Source organism: Macaca nemestrina, chromosome 1, assembly GCF_043159975.1.
Source record: "Macaca nemestrina isolate mMacNem1 chromosome 1, mMacNem.hap1, whole genome shotgun sequence".
NCBI classification, from domain to species: domain Eukaryota; kingdom Metazoa; phylum Chordata; class Mammalia; order Primates; family Cercopithecidae; genus Macaca; species Macaca nemestrina.
The window spans coordinates 125,289,613-125,312,738 of record NC_092125.1 but is presented as its reverse complement, the minus strand read 5'-3'; the positions used below and the strand labels follow the sequence as shown (position 1 = coordinate 125,312,738).

At 39.1% G+C, this 23,126-nt stretch overlaps 1 long non-coding RNA gene across 2 annotated transcripts in view; it reads left to right on the top strand.

Annotated features, from left to right (window-relative positions):
• The window catches only part of LOC139356216 (uncharacterized), a 31,391-nt gene extending 13,494 nt beyond the window's left edge, over positions 1–17,897 (top strand). Inside the window, exons 3-5 of one of the 2 annotated variants that reach the window (XR_011607727.1) lie at positions 14,882–14,954; positions 15,913–16,059; positions 17,760–17,897. This is a non-coding gene — a long non-coding RNA (uncharacterized lncRNA). Of the gene's footprint in view, positions 1–14,881; positions 16,060–17,759 lie in introns of both variants that reach the window. The other variant, XR_011607725.1, reaches the window with a different exon arrangement.
• Positions 17,898–23,126: the final 5,229 nt, after the last annotated feature.

Genomic DNA, 23,126 nt, shown 5'->3' with positions numbered 1-23,126 from the left:
GCTGCAAAATGTTGGACATGTACCATAGGCTTTAGACAACAGGACACTTAATTATTTTAGAGAAAATGTAGATATGACTGGAGATCTTGAAAAGGAATTTGGCACATGCAGGTTCAGATATTTTACAAGTATAAAATTCTAGATAAATAGTCACAATCCCATCCTTTTTGGAAGAAAAGTGGAGTAGCATTTAAAGAAATAAAAGATTTCACAGAAGTGAATCAGAAGTGTCTAATTAGCTCAGACTCAAAACTATACGTTTTTTAAAAAAGGATAGGCATAAAACCAGGAATAACCACTTATAAGTATAGACTTCGTGAGGGTAGAAATAGCTTTTTTCCTTAATTTTGTATCTGTAAAAATTGTGTCACAAAGTAAAAAACTTCCATAAGTAGTTCACAAACTTCAAGGGCAACTAATATTTAATTAATTAATGTATAATTGATATATATGATATAGTATATTGATTATTGATCAATATATTGATATGCTATATAATGAGATTAATATGGTATAATCTCAACAGATGATAGAGAAGACACATCCACTTTTGCTTCCAGATTCATTATAAAGAATGATGTTCAAATTTTTAAATTAAGATAAGCATGTTAAATACTATAATAAAGGAGAGTGGTCCTCAAAGTAAAATAGTTCAAGAGAACAGAATGGGCACATGTATGACTTCCTCTCCATCAGATCACGTTGATATAGAATAAAGATATACAAATATAACCCAAACAAACATCTGGGCCCCGAATTATAGCCTTAACATGGTGTCTTCCTTAATGAAAAAGAATCCCGACAATATAGTAAGAAGTGCATTCTTAGGTCACAGCAAATATCTGCAATATCCTCTTTCCATCTTCTTCTATATCTTCTCCACTTGTAGCAGCAGTACTCTCTGTGTGTGTGTGTGTGTGTGTGTGTGTGTGTGTGTGTGTGTCTGTCTGTCTGTCCCAACTCTCCCAGATACTTACCCCTCATGTTCTTATCCTTCCTCCACTCCCTACACACTATTATATCTCCCTACTATACACTTACAAGTAGCAACACTTACAAATAGAAACTTCTATTCTTCCCTGTGAGCTTCATCAAATAGCTTCAGAATTCTGGAAAATACAATGTCTCTCCACTTTTCTCCTCAAGAAGAAAATGTGTGGAGCTTCCTAGGAAGTATAATTTTCTCACTCTAACAAATTTTCAAATCTTTTTGGAGAATTTCTGGTGAATGAAATTCTCCACCACATGACCCCAAAAAGAATACATTTATCGATGTGATGAAGTAAAACAAGGTGGCATCGGACAGATGTGTCTGATAGAGTTGTTGACAAAGTGAGTCTAATCACATTAACACATAGCCAGAGTGGGAAAAAAAATAGATGAACAAACAAAATTCTCAGAAGTCTCGAATAGCAGAGGCAGCAGAAGTAGAGGCACAGCCATTCTTCTTTAGAGAACCAAGAGAGGTCCAGACTCAAGATTAGAAGGTAGAGAATGCAGCATTGGATCTGGGGAAGCAATCAGCAAAAAAGACAGAGTGATGCATTACTGTCTCTGCCAGGTAAAAGCAAACTGCTCTACTAGTCTCTGCTATTCGGTTTAGAGAAACAAAGTATTTTGCAAATCAATAGCAGATGTGAGGGGCTACACTAATTGATTCTAGCAAAGATAAGACTTTAGGAACAATAGATGCAATTAGAGTCACCATCTGATTACATTTATGATACCCTACTGTCATTATCCAAGATCCATCTGTCTTCTTGCACCGACAATAAATGAAGAAGTAATAGGAATCACCAGCCATGCATCTTGCATGTCTTTAATGGCAACCTTAATCTCTGCTAGGGTTGATAGCAGAGATAGGATAGGGTGATAGACCTGTGATCCATCAAGATGTCTTATTTAAGGGGAACATGTGGGCGATCTTAGTTTTATGGCTATGAGGTAACAACCAGATGCCAGATACAGTTCAATATAGTCACCACCAAGTGCTAAGACCCAGAGCAAGGAGAGTAGGACTATTCTCTTAAGGATTCAGTATTGCTTTTGGATTGTGAATTTATCCTTCTACTATAATAGATCTTTACAAGTCAGCGAATATTTTGCTAGTTGCTTAGTATGCCTATTCTAACTTTCCATTCAGGTCCTGGGGAAAAACCACTAGTTAGATCTGTGAACCCATTGGACCCACCATGATAGAGGCTTGGGGCATTTGACACCTGTATTAGTTAAGACGATCTATGTTATGCAGAAAAACAAATAACTCTAAATATCAGTGACTTACAAAAACAGAAGATAATTTCTTGTGCATGTTACATGTCCATCATGGGCTGGATATGGCTCTATCCTACATTTCTTTGCTCCAGGGTCTAGGCTGGTAGCTGCTATCTGGAGCACTGCTAATCTTGTGGGAGAAGAAAAAGAAACATTGACAAACATACAGTGTCTTAAAGCTTTTGTCCAGGAGTGACATATGACACATGCCCACATGTTATCAGCCAAAGCAAATCACACATCCACTCCTGAGTTCAAAATGGCATCATAGAATCCTGCCATCTTGAAGGCACTGCAAGGAAAGAAAATGGAGTATTCAACAATAGTAATAGGATTGCCTGACCTGCATGGACTTCCACCCTGACCGGAGGAACACAGTGACATGTTGGAGCCCTATGGAGTAATGTCGTCTCAGAGGCAGTATACAGTAATTCCAGAAAACTCTTGGAATTCCTCTGTAGAATATTTACAACATATACTGGTAGCAATGTCAGAAGATTCTTCCTCCAGGAGATAGGCTTTCCATTCCATTCTAGGATTCCAGATTTGAGAAGTGGCTCGGGTCTGGAAATGGTGTGAACAGTGTTAACTCTCCATTGTGATTAAAATTAAGCCTGTACTCATGACCTAAAACTTTTTCTATTTTATATATAAAGTAAAACCGTATTACATAAATGTAAAATTGCCCATCTATTTCAGTCTTAAGGACACTATGATCAATTAGCCATCATAAAAAATATGTGTGGGTTAAACTGTTCTAATTATCACTAATCAGTACCACCCACCTTGTCTTATCAGTATCTGCTGCCACTTAGTTTCTATCACTCTGAAATCCTTCATCCTCACTGAAATCAAGGAGCCTATTTCTATAGCAGCGTCTTCAGTCATCATCCTCAGCCTTCCAGGATGGACACAAGAGGGCTTTCCAAGAAAGATGGAGTGCCTCTGACTAATGTTTTTCCCCATGTTTTGATAAAGGTAGTATCCTTTGATATCTTTGATGAGATGTAGTAAGAGTGTGCATTAGTTTGCTAAAACTGCCGTAATAAAATATCACAGACTGGTTGGCTAGGACAGCAGAAATTTATTTTCCCACAGTTCTAGAGGCTGGAAGTTCAAGATCAAGATAGGGTTGGTTTCTCCTGAGACCTCTGTCTTTGGCTTGCAGACAGCCATCTTCTCACTGAATCCTCACTCAGCCTTTCCTCTCTACCCTGAGACCTCTGTCTTTGTCTTTCAGACAGTCATCTTCTCATCGAATCCTCACCCAGCCTTTCCTCTCTACATGTGCATCCCTGATGTCTCTTCTTTTACTTAGAAGGACACCAGTAATAGTGAATTAAGGCCCCATTCTTGGGACCTCACTTGATATTAATTACCTCTTTAATGTACCTATCCCCAAATAGTCATATTGGGGATTAAGTCTTCAAAATATGAATGGATAGGGACCTCACTTGACATTAATTACCTCTTTAATGAATCTATCTCCAAATAGTCATATTGGGGATTAAGTCTTCAAAATATGAATGGATGGGGGACATAATTCAGTCCACAATATACTCTTCTTTCTTAATATGTCTTAACATAGTAGACCTGGTGAGGAAGTCAATTGCAGATCTCCAGTACGCAAGATCAAATTTGGGGTCTGGCTTTTGGTTATACTGGTATTTGGAGTCCTAGTTTTGGTACATTTTGGTATGTAGAGTCCTATAACTCTAAAAGATAAGGTATTATTTTGAGGCAGTCACAACAGAAGCTTTCTGGTTTTCTGATAATGCCTAAGCAAACATTTTCAAACCCTGAGGTCATTTCTGTAATCTCTCCAGTGTACTCAGAAATATCCGGCCCACCACACAGTCTCTGTAGTCTTCACTAAAACAGTATGCAAATACTGCAACAGCATCTTTGTCTCCCAAAACTATATCTTTAATATTAGGCACTTAATTCCATTCAAGTATAGGTAATAATTTATGTAACTCTTTTTGCCATGAACTACTGATATCTCAGAGACCATCACTGCTTCAAATCTTAGTTATTGGTGGTGTCCAATAACTAAGTCAAATTCATATTTTTGAAGATCTTTTTCTTGAAGCCATTCTTGGTAGGCATTCAAATAGAAAAAAAAAATCTATTCTAGGTAGTCCAAGCAGGAAATAATCTAATATACTGATCTCATACTGCTGAAATGGCTAGAGGGGTAGGAGGATGCTACACAATAATCAGGAAACCACGTAAATCTGTTGGTAAAGCTACAGCCGCTGGTAATGCATATTGAAATATGAGACAGCCACTGCAAAAGCCCATGCTAGTCTGTCACTACTTCTGATAGAAGAATTAAACCTACCTCACTTCCTACTTTTAAGTATCATACAAACATATTTCACTGACCTACTCTAAACAAGAACATTGATAGCAAGGAATTCTGGGAAATGTAGTTTCCAGGCTTACAGCCTCTATTATACAGGAAAGACAAAGAAAGGTACTGAATACCAGTAGACAGATACCTGGCACACACTTTTTCTAGAAGTCATTGGAGGATATCCTCCACAAAATGAAAGATTAAACCAAAAAGGAAGACATCATGAGACCCTAGAAACTCAGAATTCAAGACAGAAGAGAGACAAAAGAACTTTCCCAGATGATGACAAAAGAAGGTCCTAGGATAACAGCTATATTAGTTGCCTATATAGCAGCCAACCCAGATTAGAACAGAGGGATGAAGAAATTTAAGAGAAGACTTTAAGGAAAACAAATGAAACTTATAGAATAGTGTGACTATGTTGACAGGAATTTTACAGTTCTTTTGGAAAGATAAGAAAGAATTAGATATAAGACAAGTACAGCTGGGTGCAGTGGCTCATGCCTGTAATCCCAGCACTTTGGGAGGCCAAGACAGGTGGATCACTTGAGGTCAGGAGTTCAAGACCAGCCTCGCCAATGTGGCAAAATACCATCTCTATCAAAAAATACAAAATAATTAGCTGGGCACAGTGGTGCATGCCTATAGTCCCAGCTACTGGGGAAGCTGAGGCAGGAGAATCACTAGAACCTGGTAGGCAGAGGTTGCAGTGAACCAAGATCGTGCCACTGCATACACTCCAGCCTAGGTGATAGAGCGAGATTCCATCTCAAAACAAAAACAAAAACAAAACAAAACAAACAAACAAACAAAGACATAAAAATCTAAACAAATAAAAAAGGAAGGCAATAACTAACTACCGGAAAAACATAAAAGGGTACTCTACTTGGTTTAATGACTAAGGTGTATAGTTATAACACTAAAACATTAAATATTTGTTTAATCAAAATTATAATTATGTTGGAAGCAGGGGATGGATAAGTCAAAGTGGTAGTATAAGAAAGTTAAATTCTCACCTGCTGTAAAAAGTACAGGTGAGTTTTAAAACGGATAAACATATAAAGAGTAACATAATTATTTTTATTTCAGAATTGGAGGTAAATACTGGAAGAAATAGTTGAAGATGTAAAAGTTGATCGATTCTAGAAATTGTTAGTAGGGATGGGGAGGAGTTAAAAAGGGGCCTGCCATTTTTTGTTATGAGCCTTGCAGAAGTGACTATTGAACTGTATATATGTACTAGTTAAATATAAAATAGGAAAAATTTTTAAAAGACTGAATGGGAAGCAAGGAAATAGAGGCATCAGCCATATTACCCAGGAATCTTATTCAAATGCACCTACTGACTTGGCAGATCTGGAGTGGGATCTGAGATTATACATTTCTTTCAAGCTCCCAGATGATGCCAAGGCTGCTGGTCCACAAACCATAACTTTGAGTAACAAAGATGTATACGGTTCTTTGTCTTAGGGAGACAGAAAGAGAAGAAATTAGATGGATTCCAAGAATAAAAGTGGGGTTTTAGCCGGGCGCGGTGGCTCAAGCCTGTAATCCCAGCACTTTGGGAGGCCGAGATGGGCGGATCACGAGGTCAGGAGATCGAGACCATCCTGGCTAACATGGTGAAACCCCGTCTCTACTAAGAAATACAAAAAAAAATAGCCGGGTGAGGTGGCAGCGCCTGTAGTCCCAGCTACTCGGGAGGCTGAGGCCAGAGAATGGCGTGAACCCGGGAGGCGGAGCTTGCAGTGAGCTGAGATCCGGCCACTGCACTCCAGCCTGGGCTACAGAGCGAGACTCCGTCTCAAAAAAAAAAAAAAAAAAAAGTGGGGTTTTAATTGTGAGAGGTTACCCTCTTTCCACTCTATATTTTCTACCTGAAAATGTATGCATGCTTTAAGCTTTTTTTTTTTAATTTTTTTATTATTATACTTTAAGTTCTAGGGTACATGTGCACAATGTGCAGGTTTGTTACATATGTATACATGTGCCATGTTGGTGTGCTATACCCAATAACTCGTCATTTACATTAGGTATATCTCCTAATGCTATCCCTCTCCCCTGTCCCCTACCCACAATAGGCCCCCATGTGTGATGTTCCCCTTCCTGTGTCCAAGTGATTTCATTGTTCAATTCCCACCTATGAGTGAGAACATGCAGTGTTTGGTTTTCTGTTCTTGCCATAGTTTGTTGAGAATGATGGTTTCCAGCTGCATCCATGTCCCTACAAAGGACAGAAACTCATCCTTCTTTATGGCTGCATAGCATTCCATGGTGTATATGTGCCACATTTTCTTTTGTTTTGTTTTGTTTTAGGATTATTTTCATTAGGATAGATTTTCTTGTTTTTTTTCTTTTTCTTTTTTTTTTATTATACTTTAAGTTCTAGGGTACATGTGTACAATGTGCAGGTTTGTTACATATGTATACTTGTGCCATGTTGGTGTGCTGCACCCATCAACTCATCAGCAGCCATCAACTCGTCATTTACATCAGGTATAACTCCCAATGCCATCCCTCCCCCACCCCCCGCCCATAATAGGCCCCAGTGTGTGATGTTCCCCTTCCAGAGTCCAAGTGATCTCATTGATCAATTCCCACCTATGAGTGAGAACATGCAGTGTTTGGTTTTCTATTCTTGCGAGAGTTTGCTGAGAATGATGGTTTCCAGCTGCACCCATGTCCCTACAAAGGACACGAACTCATCCTTTTTTATGGCTGCATAGTATTCCATGGTATATATGTGCCACATTTTCTTAATCCAGTCTGTCACTGATGGACATTTGGGTTGATTCCAAGTCTTTGCTATTGTGAATAGTGCCACAATAAACATATGTGTGCATGTGTCTTTATAGCAGCATGATTTATAATCCTTTGGGTATATACCCAGTAATGGGATGGCTGGGTCATATGGTATTTCTAGTTCTAGATCCTTGAGGAATCACCATACTGTTTTCCATAATGGTTGAACCAGTTTACAATCCCACCTACAGTGTAAAAGTGTTCCTATTTCTCCACATCCTCTCCAGCATCTGTTGTTTCCTGACTTTTTAATGATTGCCATTCTAACTGGTGTGAGATGGTATCTCATTGTGGTTTTGATTTGCATTTCTCTGATGGTCAGTGATGACAAGCATTTTTTCATGTATCTGTTGGCTGTATGCATGTCTTCTTTTGAGAAATGTCTGTTCATATCCTTTGCCCACTTTTTGATGGGGTTGTTTGTTTTTTTCTCATAAATTTGTTTGAGTTCTTTGTAGCTTCTGGATATTAGCCCTTTGTCAGATGAGTAGATTGCAAAACTTTTCTCCCCTTCTGTAGGTTGTCTGTTCACTCTGATGGTAGTTTCTTTCACTGTGCAGAAGCTCTTTAGTTTAATTAGATCTCATTTGTCAATTTTGGCTTTTGTTGCCGTTGCTTTTGGTGTTTTAGATATGAAGTCCTTGCCCATGCCTATGTCCTGAATGGTATTACCTAGGTTTTCTTCTGGGGTTTTTATGGTTTTAGGTCTAACATTTAAGTCTCTAATCCATCTTGAATTAATTCTCGTATAAGAAGTAAGGAAAGGGTCCAGTTTCAGCTTTCTACTTATGGCTAGCCAATTTTCCCAGCACCATTTATTAAATAGGGAATCCTTTCCCCATTTCTTGTTTTTCTAAGGTTTGTCAAAGATCAGATGGCTGTAGATGTGGTATTATTTCTGAGGGCTCTGTTCGGTTCCATTGGTCTATATCTCTGTTTTGGTACCAGTACCATGCTGTTTTGGTTACTGTAGCCTTGTAGTATAGTTTGAAGTCAGGTAGCGTGATGCCTCCAGCTTTGTTCTTTTGACTTAGGATTGTCTTGGCAATGCAGGCTATTTTTTGGTTCCATATGAACTTTAAAGCAGTTTTTTCCAATTCTGTGAAGAAACTCATTGGTAGCTTGATGGGAATGGCACTGAATCTATAAATTACGTTGGGCGATATGGCCATTTTTACGATATTGATTCTTCCTATCCATAAGCATGGTATGTTCTTCCATTTGTTTGTGTCCTCTTTTATTTCACTGAGCAGTGTTTTGTAGTTCTCCTTGAAGAGGTCCTTTACATCCCTTGTAAGTTGGATTCCTAGGTATTTTATTCTCTTTGAAGCAATTGTGAATGGGAGTTCATTCATGATTTGGCTCTCTGTTTGTCTGTTACTGGTGTATAAGAATGCTTGTGATTTTTGCACATTGATTTTGCATCCTGAGACTTTGCTGAAGTTGCTTATCAGCTTAAGGAGATTTGGGGCTGAGATGATGGAGTTTTCTAAATATACAATCATGTCATCTGCAAACAGGGACAACTTGACTTCTTCTTTTCCTAACTGAATACCCTTGATTTCTTTCTCTTGCCTGATTGCCCTAGCCAGAATTTCCAACACTATGTTGAATAGGAGTGGTGAGAGAGGGCATCCCTGTCTTGTGCCAGTTTTCAAAGGGAATGCTTCCAGTTTTTGCCCATTCAGTATGATGTTGGCTGTGTGTTTGTCATAAATAGCTCTTATTGTTTTGAGATACGTTCCATCAATACCGAATTTATTGAGAGTTTTTAGCATGAAGGGCTGCTGAATTTTCTCAAAGGCCTTTTCTGCATCTATTGAGATAATCATGTGGTTTTTGTCTTTGGTTCTGTTTATACGCTGGATTACATTTATTGATTTGCGTATGTTGAACCAGCCTTGCATACCATGGATGAAGCCCACTTGGTCATGGTGGATAAGCTTTTTGATGTGCTGCTGGATTCGGTTTTCCAGTATTTTATTGAGGATTTTTTTATCGATGTTCATCAGGGATATTGGTCTAAAATTCTCTTTTTTTGTTGTGTCTCTGCCAGGCTTTGGTATCAGGATGATGTTGGCCTCATAAAATGAGTTAGGGGGGATTCCCACTTTTTCTATTGATTGGAATAGTTTCAGAAGGAATGGTACCAGTTCTTCCTTGTACCTCTGGTAGAATTCGGCTGTGAATCCATCTTGTCCTGGACTTTTTTTGGCTGGTAGGCTATTAATTATTGCCTCAATTTCAGAGCCTGCTATTGGTCTATTCAGGGATTCAACTTCTTCCTGGTTTAGTCTTGGGAGAGTGTAAGTGTCCAGGAAATTATCCATTTCTTCTAGGTTTTCTAGTTTATTTGCATAGAGGTGTTTATACTATTCTCTAATGGTAGTTTGTATTTCTGAGGGGTTGGTGGTGATATCCCTTTTATCATTTTTTATTGCATCTATTTGATTCTTCTCTCTTTTCTTTATTAGTCTTGCTAGTGGTCTATCAATTTTGTTGATCTTTTCAGAAAACCACCTCCTGGATTCATTGATTTTTTGGAGGGTTTTTTGTGTCTCTATCTCCTTCAGTTCTGCTCTGATCTTAGTTATTTCTTGCCTTCTGCTAGCTTTTGAATGTGTTTGCTCTTGCTTCTCTAGTTCTTTTAATTGTGATGTTAGAGTGTCAATTTTAGATCTTCCGTGCTTTCTCTTGTGGGCATTTAGTGCTATAATTTCCATCTACACACTCCTTTAAATGTGTCCCAGAGATTCCGGCATGTTGTATCTTTGTTCTCATTAGTTTCAAAGAACATCTTTATTTCTGCCTTCATTTCATTATGCACCCAGTAGTCATTCAGGAGCAGGTTGTTCAGTTTCCATGCAGTTGAGTGGTTTTGATTGAGTTTCTTAATCCTGAGTTCTAGTTTGATTGCACTGTGGTCTGAGAGACAGTTTGTTATAATTTCTGTTCTTTTACATTTGCTGAGTTGTGCTTTACTTCCAACTATGTGGTCAATTTTGGAATAAGTGCAATGTGGTGGTGAGAAGAATGTATATTCTGTTGATTTGGGGTGGAGAGTTCTGTAGATGTCTATTAGGTCTTGGTGCAGAGTTGAGTTCAATTCCTGGATATCCTTGTTAACTTTCTGTCTCTCATTGATCTGTCTAATGTTGACAGTGGGGTGTTAAAGTCTCCCGTTATTATCGTATGGGAGTCTAAGTCTCTTTGTAAGTCTCTAAGGACTTGCTTTATGAATCTAGGTTCTCCTGTATTGGGTGCATATATATTTAGGATCGTTAGCTCTTCCTGATGAATTGATCCCTTTACCATTATGTAATGGCCTTCTTTGTCGCTTTCGATCTTTGATGGTTTAAAGTCTGTTTTGTCAGAGACTAGGATTGCAACCCCTTCTTTTTTATGTTTTCCGTTTGCTTAGCTCTTCCTCCATACCTTTATTTTGAGCCTATGTGTGGCTCTGCATGTGAGATGGGTCTCCTGAATACAGCAAACTGATGGGTCTTGACTCTTTATCCAATTTGCCAGTCTGTGTCTTTTAATTGGACAATTTAGTCCATTTACATTTAAGGTTAATATTGTTATGCATGAACTTGATCCTGTCATTATGATATTAGCTGGTTACTTTGCTCGTTAGTTGATGCAGTTTCTTCTTAGCATCAATGGTCTTTACATTTTGGCATATTTTTGCAATGACTGGTACCGGTTATTCCTTTCCATGTTTAGTGCTTCCTTCAGGATCTCTTGTAGGGTAGGCCTGATGGTGACAAAATCTCTAAGTATTTGCTTGTCTGTAAAGGATTTTATTTCTCCTTCATTTATGAAACTTAGTTTGGCTGGATATGAAATTCTGGGTTGAAAATTCTTTTCTTTAAGAATGTTGAATACTGGCCCCTACTCTCTTCTGGCTTGGAGAGTTTCTGCCGAGAGATCTGCTGTAAGTCTAATGGACTTCCCTTTGTTGGTAACCCGACCTTTCTCTCTGGCTGCCCTTAACATTTTTTCCTTCATTTCAACTTTGGTGAATCTGACAATTATGTGTCTTGGAGTTGCTCTTCTCAAGGAGTATCTTTGTGGCATTCTCTGTATTTCCTGAATTTGAATGTTGGCCTGCCTTACTAGGTTGGGGAAGTTCTCCTGGATGCTATCCTGCAGAGTGTTTTCCAACTTGGTTCCATTTTCCCCGTCACTTTCAGGCATACCAATCAGACATAGATTTGGTCTTTTCACATAATCCCATATTTCTGGGAGGCTTTGTTCATTTCTTTTTACTCTTTTTTCTATACACTTCTCTTCTCGCTTCATTTCATTCATTTGATCTTCAATCACTGATAATCTTTCTTCCAGTTAATCGAGTTGGTTACTGAAGCTTGTGCATTTGTCATGTAGTTCTCGTGTCATGGTTTTCATCTCTATCAGTTATTTTAAGGTCTTCTCTGCATTGATTATTCTCGTTATCCATTCATCCATTCTTTTTTCAAGGTTTTTAGTTTCTTTGTGCTGGTTACGTAGTTCCTCCTTTAGCTCTGAGAAGTTTGATCGACTGAAGCCTTCTTCTCTCAACTCGTCAAAGTCATTCTCTGTCCAGCTTTGTTCCATTGCGTTCCTTTGGAGGGAGAGATGCGCTCTGATTTTTTGAATTTCCAGCTTTTCTGCACTGCTTTTTCCCTGTCTTTGTGGTTTTATCTGCCTTTGCTCTTTGATGATGGTGACATACTGATGGGGTTTTGGTGTGGGTGTCCTTTCTGTTTGTTAGTTTTCTTTCTAATAGCCAGGACCATCAGCTGCAGGTCTGTTGGAGTGTGCTTGAGGTCCACTCCAGACTCTGTTTGCCTGGGTATCAGCAACAGAGGCTGCAGAAGATAGAATCTTGCTGAACAGTGAGTGTTGCTGTCTGATTCTTGCTCTGGAAGCTTCATCTCAGGGTGTACCCAGCCATGTGAGGTGTGAGGTGTCAGTCTGCACCTAGTGGGGGATGTCTCCCAGTTAGGCTACTCAGGGGTCAGGGACCCACTTGAGCAAGCAGTCTGTCCGTTCTCAGATCTCAACCTCCCTGCTGGGAGAACCACTGCTCTCTTCAAAGCTGTCAGACAGGGACTTTTACATATGCAGAGGTTTCACCTGCTGTTTGTTTAGCTATGCCCTGTCCCCAGAGGCGGAGTCTACAGAGGCAGGCAGGCCTCCTTGAGGTGCAGTGGGCTCCATCCAATTCAAGCTTCCTGGCAGGTTTGTTTGTCTACTTAAGCCTCAGCTATGGTGGGCGCCCCTCCCCCAGCCTCACTGCCACCTTGCAGTTAGATCTCTGACTGCTGTGCTAGCAATGACTGAGGCTCTGTGGGCATGGGACCCTCTGGGCCAGGTGTGGGATATAATCTCCTGGTGTGCTGTTTGCTAAGACGTTTGGTAAAGCGTAGTATTAGCGTGGGAGTTACCCGATTTTCCAGGTGTTGTGTGTCTCAATTTCCCTTGGCTAGCAAAAGGAATTCCCTTCCCCCTTGCACTTCCCAGGTGAGGCGATGCCTTGCCCTGCTTCAGCTCTCACTGGTTGGGCTGCACCCGCGGACCAGCATCAACTGTCCGACACGCCCCAGTGAGATGAACCTGGTACCTCAGTTGAAAATGCAGAAATCACCTGTCTTCTGGGAGACAGGTGATGCTGGGAGCTCATGCTAGGAGCTGGAGGCTGGAGCTGTTCCTATTCAGCCATCTTGGGTGCCACTCAGTTCACTTTAAGTTTTTTCTGTGAAACTTTCCTGAACTTTCTCCCCCTTAGCCCCACCATGAGTCCCAAGCAAGTTAATTATTTCCCAGCTTGGAAGTTCCCAGAAAAATCTATAACAGCACTTGTCTCATTGTATTGTTATAGTTGTTATCTTGTCTGCTTCCCCCAGTAATTGTGGGAACATAAATTCTGGTTTCTTTTCCTAAACCAGTGTAATTCTTGAATTTAGCATAAATATTTGAAATATCAAAATTTAAATAAATGCTCAGGAGAAACAAATCATTAATGAGTGAACATAGTAACAAATTGTCACTAGAAGTGTTAGGAAGACAGGTATATGTTCATTGGTGATATTATAGAAGGAATTTTTGGTGGCAAAATGTAGATGACCATATAAATCCCCTCCTAAGAGCCTATGATTCTATACCCTGGATGTTATGAAATAATAATAATAACATTGTTGTGAGACATTTATCATGTTTTCATGCTTTCAGTAATTTATTCTGAGGAATTTTTAAGCTTTTTTTTTTCTTTTCTTTTCTTTTTGTTTTGTTTTTGTTTTTGTTTTTGTTTTTGTTTTTTTGAGATGGAGTTTCACTCTTGTTGCCCAGGAGGAGTGCAGTGGCGAGATCTTGTCTCACTGCAACCTCTGCCTCCCAGGTTCAAGCGATTCTCCTGCCTCAGCCTCCTGAGCAGCTGGGATTACAGGTGCCCGCCACCATGCCTGGCTAATTTTTTGTATTTTTAGTAGACATGGGATTTCACAATATTGGCCAGGCTGGTCTCAAACTCCTGACCTCAGGTAGTCCACCCACCTCAGCCTGCCAAAGTGCTGGGATTATAGTCATGAGCCACCACACCTGGCTGAATTTTTAAGCTTTTAATACACCTGGTTACAGCCAATTCCCTAAGTACCGAGAAAAAAGAGAGAGAGAAAAAAAAAAAAAAGAATGTAGAAGTAGGCTTAGGAAACTATGCAAGGTTTTAGCCATCAAAGTTACTCTGGCATGTTTCAGATCCCATAAACAAAACTGACCTCAACTTGGCAGCCCCTGCACCCTAAATTATGAGGCTGAAAAGAAAGCCAACACTCACTCTAATTAGGATAATAACCAGCTGTTAGAAATGAGCAACTGAGCCTAGAGAGGGTACACTGCCAGCCCAATTTTTAAAATAGCAGGAAGTTCATTAAAATAATAAGAAAAGAGTGATAAGACACTGATATATTGTTCCAGCTAGTCCTGGGAGGTAGAAAGATCTGGCCTCAGATAGATGTATCTGTCCAGATGTTGGGTTTAAGGTTACAAACGTCTGCAAATGTGGGAGTAAATGATAATGATTAGAAAAGAAATTAGAAAAAATAAAGCCTCAGAAGAGGAAGGAGCTGGGGCAGCCAATGATCTGTCATCTGCCAAAATGTAGAGTTCAGTTTGTATTTTAAGGTCGGGAAGGGAGCTTTTAGATCAGTTATTAGTTAGTGGATACTATTTCTGGGTGCACATTAAAATCACCTAGATGCTTCTAAATAATTACTGATACTCAAGAACCAAAACAAGGAATTCTGAGGTACTAGGTCTGGACTGGGGTCTAGGTCTCAGGGTCATTAATTTGCCCAAGAGCACCCAGCTTTTAGTTAGTTGCAGGCTAACTAACTAACTGGTCATTGTTGGTATCTGAGTGTACTGACTCCCAATTTAACACATGCTTTCTTCTGCCCTCTACAGGGACCACTCCCTGATATGCTGCAGATGCAATTGAGCAGCAGCTTCATTCCACATTTCCGCAACATCTTTCATGGTGAGTTCAAGAGCATATTCAAAACCATGTGCAGCTTAGTCCAACTGGAGAGACCAAGTCAAAGAACTTCATTTCCATAAGGTAGAATCTTGTCCATACCTCTTCACTCACATCACAGACCAGTCTTGCAGAAGCCAGGAGGTTCTGAGTAAGGTCTGCATAACAAAATAATTCCATAGTTTCCAATTGGCCAATTTCGTTCTCTAACCAAACAGCTGCTGCCTGCTTACTGAGTGTGCATGCCCACACACACTCCTACTGACTGTAACTCACCGTCAGCTGTAACCAGGCAGTTCTCTCAAGCCATCTGCAGCTGGGCAAAAACCTAGAATGATTAAGTCACTGATATAACACCACTTTCCTGAAAATAGCAATACTTAAATACATCTAATCCTGACCAATACCTTGATATTCTATATCATACATTTAAAAATCAAGTTGCCTAATTATTTTAAATATATTCCAAATGAACAAAAACACATTGTAACTCCAAATCACCATGTTACCACCACTATGGCATGGAACCTTCCTGTCCACTCCAGAAGACAGTTTTGTGCCCTACTGGGCACCTGTGTCACAGCCTGGAGACACTTAGGCGTCCCCCGGGACAGTCCTAGGGCTCAGCTGTGTTGTTTCCATGTCTCAGTGATCACTTTTCTTTGTTGCCCATATTTTGTCTGGTTTTCTAGTTGCTCCAGACAGAGTTAACTACAGTCCTTAGTACTTTGTTTTTCCTGAAAGTAGAAGTCTTTCAACTAAAGAAGAGTAGATATTAAATGTATCATTTTCAGAATTTGATGAGAAAGTAAAATTGCTTCCTCACTGTCCTCACCGGATTCACAGGGGGAAATGATTCAGAGGCTTTCGCCTTTACCTCCCAGAGCATGTTTGTGCAAGTGTTGGGCTAGTCTTATCTGGTCAAGCTCTGTTACTAACAGAATGTCTAGTTATTTTGCAGGTACAGAGTTAAGAAATGGCAAGTTATGCAGCCAGAGCACACACAGAAGAAAACTTCGACCTCAAATAACACCTAGAACCAAAGTCCCTACCGCAGAACTCAAGATTGGGACATGGCTGGAGCTCCAGCACCTAAACACTTTGAAAAGTGAGCAGTTCGTTTCCTAGGAATGTTCACTGATAAGACCCTTCCCCTTGCCTTACCATAAATAGTCTTACTTAAAGTCCTTCCAATAATCAAAACCTGCCCTGCCGGTGCTTCTGCATACCAACCTACCCTCCTCAACTGACAAAACTTGCCCCAAATCCCAGATTAGAGAGACAGATTTGAGTTATCCTCCTACCTTCTTATAGGTGGACCTCACAACAAATCCTTTCTTTCCTCAAAAACTGGTGCCATATCATTGGCTTCTATGTGCATCAGACAGCAAGCCCGTTGCTCAATAACATTCTGACTACTAAATTTCCTCAGTTCTAAGATGTCAATTGCAAGACACATTTTTCATCTACAAGTCATTTTAGAGGGTTTGGTGAGAAACCCAGCACACTGAATGTACACCAAATTGTAAGGTACATCTTTATTTCAGAAATATTAGCTTATTAACAACTACTCATCTGAAAATTGAGGAAATGTGATTTCCTTTTAACTGTGAATTTTTGTTACTTATAACAAAACTTCCCTTGTTGCAAATAAACCCGTAGAAGGGATAGCGTTGCTGATATGGGAAACAGACATGATACAACTCTAAGATCCCAAACCTTCTAAATGGTGATCAGATCAGTATGAGTACTTCAGTCATGTTGTGGATAAGAGAAACTTCTGTGGACCTTTCTAAGGTCCCTATCTGATTCTCTATCAGTCATGTTGTGGATAAAAGAAACTTATGTGGACCTTACTAAGATCCCTATCTATTCTCTATCTATTTATACAGCATTCTTTGAGTGAAAAAATTGTTTCCAGGCAAAGAGAAAATAACCTTCTTTCCTGATCCTCTAGAACTCTCTTGGTTACTTTGGTGACAGTGTCTGGAGTACATGAAAGAAGGGAATTCATGATACAGAGAGGATTTCACTCCCATCTGTTAGACTGGTGGTTCTCCAGTACATCAGAATTACCTGGAGGGGATGTTACCACACACATTTTGGATCCCACTCCAGAGTTCCAGATGTGGTTAAGGCAGAGATGGGACCCCAGTATTTGCATTTCTAACAAGTTTCCAGGTGATGCTAAGGCAGCCAGTCCTGGAACCTCACTTTGAGAATCACTGCTGTGGAGGCTTATTGGCCACAGGCTTCATGGTTTGCAAGAGGATAGAACTCCCTGTCTTGGGAACATCCCTCTTTTAGATTTGGTGTTAAGCATAGGTTGACCTTTGTATGGATAAGGCATTTGTAAGTCAGATGTTTCCATCCTTAAGGACCCATGATTATCTATCCTGCAGTTTTAACACAGTTTACCTATTTGCTTGTTTTGTTGTTGCTGTTGTTGTTTTTAAAGAATGAGTTTAAGATGATCATCTTCCATTACTAAACTTCAGAGGAAAAAAGTATAGGCTGCTTTTACCCAAGAGAAGAGAGGATGCTTAGCCAATTATTTCTTCTAATCATTTTTCTTTTTATTATCTTGTCATTCAATAATCAATAGCCAGTGAAGAAAAATGAAAATTGCTGACTCCTGGAAGTTAAGAGTATTTTTATTATTACATACTGTTCATGACAGTTTTTAACACAAATCTCATACAGTAACAAAGAATCCCACTGGCTCTGTATAACCCCTAAATTGTAGGAAGAAATAGACAACTGCAGGAGATTCGAAACCCACACATTTCCCTTACCTCCTCTCTGCAGGGCTTTGCCTTCCAGTTTCTACTTGGCCTTCCAGTGTCAGACAGCTTCTTGCACCTGACCCATCCAGCTGAAGATACAGATGTCCAAAAAATAAATATAGAATTCAAGACAAATTTACCAATATGTTATATTTGCTGTGGTTGCTTTATAGATTTTTTAAAATTGTTGGTCCAATAAAAGGTCTGAAATTTAAGTCTTCTCCTGGTTTTGAAGCATTTTTTGGTAAGTAGTTTTCATACCTTGATGTATATCAGAATCACCTGGGTGGTGGATCTGGAAATGTGTATTCTTAAAGTTGGTGTTTTTATTAATAGACTTTATTTTTTAGAATAGTTTTAGACCTACAGAAAAATTAAGGCAATAATACAGAAGATTATCCACACACACACACAGAGTTTCCCCCATTAACACTTACATTAGTATGGTACATTTTTTGCAATTAAGGAACGGATATTAATATATTATTATTAACAAAAGGCAATAGTTTTTTTTTTTTTTTTTTTTGACGCGGAGTCTTGCTCTGTGCCCCAGGCTGGAGTGCAGTGGCGCGATCTCGGCTCACTGCAAGCTCCGCTCCCCCGGGTTCACGCCATTCTCCTGCCTCAGCCTCCCGAGTAGCTGGGACTACAGGCGCCTGCCACCTCGCCTGGCTAATTTTCTTGTATTTTTAGTAGAGACGGGGTTTCACCGTGTTAGCCAGGATGGTCTCGATCTCCTGACCTCATGATCCGCCCGTCTCGGCCTCCCAAAGTGCTGGGATTACAGGCTTGAGCCACCGCGCCCGGCCGGCAATAGTTTATTTCAGTTTCCTTAGATTTTACCTAATGTCTTTTTTCTGTTCTAGAATCCAATTCAGGATCCCATATTGTATGTTTAGTTATTATGTCTCCTTATGCTCCTCTTGGTTATGACCATTTCTCAGATTTCGCTTGTTTTCGGTGATCTTGACAGTTTTAAGGAGTACTGTGAAATTCAAGTGTTTTGTAGGATTGCCCTACATTGGAATTTGTCTGATGTTTTAGTCTTGGGTTATAAGTTTGGGGAAGGAGGATCACAGAGGTAAAGAACCACTGTCATCATAGTTTATAAAGGGTACATGTTATCACATGACTTATGGATGTGGTTGACCTTGAGCATTTGGCTTCTGTAGTACTAGACAGATTTCTACGTCATAACGTTACTCTTTCATTTCCCCTTTCCATAACGTATTCATTGGAAGGAAGTCACTATATGCAGCCCACACCTAAGGAATGGGGAGTTATGCTTCCCCTCCTTTAGGATGGAGTCTACATAATTTATTTGGAGTTTTCCCGCATAGGAGATTTATCTCCTCTCCATCATTTATTAATTTATTCAATAATTTCTTTATATCGGTATGGACTCATAGATATTTGTTTTATACTTTGGGTGATACTCTCAAGTGACTTTATTTATGCTGTTTCTCAAAATATGCTAGCTTTGGCCAGTAGGAGCTCTTTTAGTTAGCTCATGTATACTTTTGACATACCCCATCTGTGTGTGTGTGTGTGTGTGTGTGTGTGTGTGTGTGTGTGTGTGTGTGTGTGTGTTATTTACTTACCTTCTGGCACTACAGAATGCTCTAGAGTCATTTCGCATAGTCACTGCCCCAGTCCTAGAATCAACCATTTCTCCAAATAGCCCTGGTGCCTTTTATTGAAGAATAGTATAAGAAACCAAGATTTCAGTGCTCGGTGTGCTCCTTACTACTGGATGTCATTTCTTTTACACCCTGTTAGCTGACAAAGCAAAGAAATATATGTGTCTATGAGAAGCTGTGTGTGTAAATATACAGGAATATGGCTGCATGGAAACACATGTATCTACATTAAGTTAAACATGAGTTCTTACTGATGTCACCAACTCTAGTCCATTATCACGTGGATCATTCTCTCACTTATCTATCATCTTCCACTCAAACAGTAAGAAACCTGGCTCCCACCATCTGCAAATTCTTTTACAAAAAATTATTTGTTAAATTCCAGCAGACATGTATAGCAGTCTCAGAATTGTTAATACTTACTTCCATGACAAACAACTTTTTAAAATAAAATACACTACTTAATGTGCCTTTAGCCTTACACACTCCATCCATTTCCAAAGTTACCTAGGTCAGCGCCTTTTCCCCGCTTCGGGGAATTAAATATTATTATTATTATATATATAATTATAATAAGAATGTTATTAGTATTATTTGTTTTTTGAGATGGAGTCTCACTCTGTCTCCCTGGCTGGAGTGCAGTGGCACAATCTTGGCTCACTGAAAACTTCGCCACCTGGTTTCAAGCAATTCTCCTTCCTCAACCTCCTGAGTAGCTGGGATTGCAGGTGGCTGCCACCACGCCCAGCTAATTTTTGTATTTTTAGTAGACACAGGTTTCATCACATTGGCCAGGCTGGTCTTGAAGTCCTGACCTCAGGTGATCCACCTGCCTAGGCTTCTCAAAGTGCTGGAAGTGAGGGCATTTTACACATTTATAATACAATTAGATTCTCTTGTCATAGTCTGCATTTTTTCCTGGGATCTCTGACCTCCTAAATTACTTTTTAAATTTGCATACATTAAAAGTTTTTTACGTTGTAAAGTCATATGGGTTTTGACAAATGCATAATATCATGTGTACATTGTCACAGTATCATACAAGATAGTTTTACTGCCTTAAAACATCCCTATATTTCATGTGTTCATGCTTTCTCCCACCCCAAGTCCCTGACAAACCACTGATCTTTTTATTGTCTATATAGATTTGTCCTTTCCAGAATGTCATACAGTTGGAATGAGAAAGTAGTCTTTTTAGACTGGCATCTTTCACTTACCTATATGCATTTAAGGTTCCTCCATGTCCTTTTGTAGTTTGATAGCTAATTTATTTTTATTGCTAAATGATATTCCATTGTATGGATCTACCACAGTTTGGTTATCCATCCATCTATTAAAGGACATCTTATTATTTCTTATTATTTCTAGGTTTTTACAACTATAAGTAAAGCTGCTATAAACATCTGCATGCAGGTTTGTGAACATAAACCTTTCAACTCAATTGAGTATGATAAGATTATGTTTAGCTTTGTAAGAAACTGCCTGTCTTCCAAAGTGGCTTTGGAAGTACCATTTTGCCTTCCCACTAGCAATGAACCAGAGTTTCTGTTGCTCTGCATGCTCGCCAGCATTTAGTGTTATTGGGTTTGTTTTTAAAAAGATATTAGTCACTCTAATGTATGTGTAGTGATATACCATTGTTTTAATTTGCAGTTTCCTAATGATGCATGATGTTAGAGCATCTTTTTATGTACTTCTTTGCATATATTCACTTTGGTAGTGTCTGAAAATGTGTATTTTTTAACAATCTTTCTGAATGATTCTAATGAAGACCAAAATTAAAGGGCCATTATTCCAGACTCATCATTTGCCACTCATCTCAACTTAGCCACTTGTCTCCAATTATAGCATCTTAGATACCAACAGGGACACTTTCCCCTTTACCTCACTTCACAGCCAAACATTTTGGTCTTTAAATTTTCACCACTTACTTAGAATGAGCAATCTATTTGAATAGGAGGGTGATCTATTCTCAAAGGCCTAAGAGGGAGGTAAACATGAGGATGCCTATGTCTGAGGATGGGCTAAAGTTTATACTTGCAGCTTATGGACTCACTAATTTTTACAATTTGATGAATTCTTACTCACCAAAGTTTGATTCTATGGGCCACGGTCATCTGGTCCACCTGTCCAGGGTCTCCCCAGGTGAGGATATAGGGTGCCATAATTTTTGACTCACAATTCAGAATACATGATTTTTCTATGAAATTATAGGTATTTAATAAATGAGACTGCTTAAGTCCATTTGTAAACAGCATAGCACACAATTTAGAATAAGGCTTAAAACTCCAGTAGAAAACAAGTGGTTTCACTATAAACATCAATCGTTGGACATTGACCACTGATTCCAGTGCTGTTTCTCTTTTTTCTTCTAAGAAGAAACTTTCTACTTTCTTTCATGCTTCAGATGTTTGAAATCTCAGGGCCTGTGCAACCCACAACTTCCTGGAGACATCACTTCCCACACTGTTCTCAGGAGCTTCAGAGCATTTTATTGTTTTAATAAAGAAAGGATCCTTTACCTTCTTAACTCTCCTGATCACACAACCGGGTGCTCTTATAGGTACCCAGGTCCTTCTGGAGGGAATTAGTAGTTCTGTTCGCCTCATATTTCCTGTTTACTCTCTTTGAAAGTTCAGAACAATCTTCATCATCATCACCTGGTTATACTATGGATACCTAAACATCTGCAGGTATCATTAACGGCCTTTTTCCTGCCCCCTAAAAAGACAGGGAGGGTTTGTATCCTTGCCAAGCAAGTTCCTGCTCTCTCAGTTACCATCTCCCATGTTTGGCAGCTCTGGGGAGCTGTGATAATTTTCACATTAATTTCCTAAAATCACCTAGTAATTAGCCTTCCTCTAAAACCACCTCTGGGTTGTTGTTTTTATTCCAGATTTTGACCAGTAATTCCTTAAAATCTGTTTCTAACCTCTCCCAACTTTTAAATAGGCTTACAATAGAAACATTCTCTGTGATTATAATGTAGTTTCTTCACAAGGTCTTAAAGAATCCAGCAAAGGTAAGCAAGGCTATACCTACTGCCTTTCCCTAAGGAAGATAACCCATCTTCTTTCTTTTTTGTCATAGGCCTTGGTTTATGTGCAAATCCATTTGAATGGGAACTATATTTATCTATATGCTCCATATTATGTATTCAGTTTGGGCTCACTGTGAGAAACATATATATACCTGTCAATTTATGACAATCGGTTATTCTTGGCTGCAATGCTGATTTAAGTGATGACCTTCCTCAAGTCTCATAGATGCTCATCTTGTAAAAATACTAGCCTCCTTAAATAGAAACACTGTGGGGATTAACTAATAGGTTGTTCTGAAAGTGTCAAGGTCTATAAACATTATTAATGTGTTAAATTATAAATATACATGTTGAAATAAGCAAGTCCTTGATTTTAAACTCCAAAAGAATGCTAGTTTGAATAGTTTAATGTTGTTACCCCAGTGTAACACTAGATTTTTTTAAAATCTAAGACTACATTTTGCCCAAGACTATGGCCAATACACACCAAACTGGGTTTTTGTTCTTTTGTTTTAATTACCTTTAATATTCCCATTGAAGAATTTTCCAGAATCCAATACTAGGCAATCTTAAAGATCATCATACTTTTACCCAGAGTGGGGTTATAATTTTATAACCACTTAAAAATCTCGTCATTCAACCTCCCATTAAACTCTAGAATAGCATTCTACTTCATATGAACACCCTTTCAAGTGTGTAGTGAAAGCTA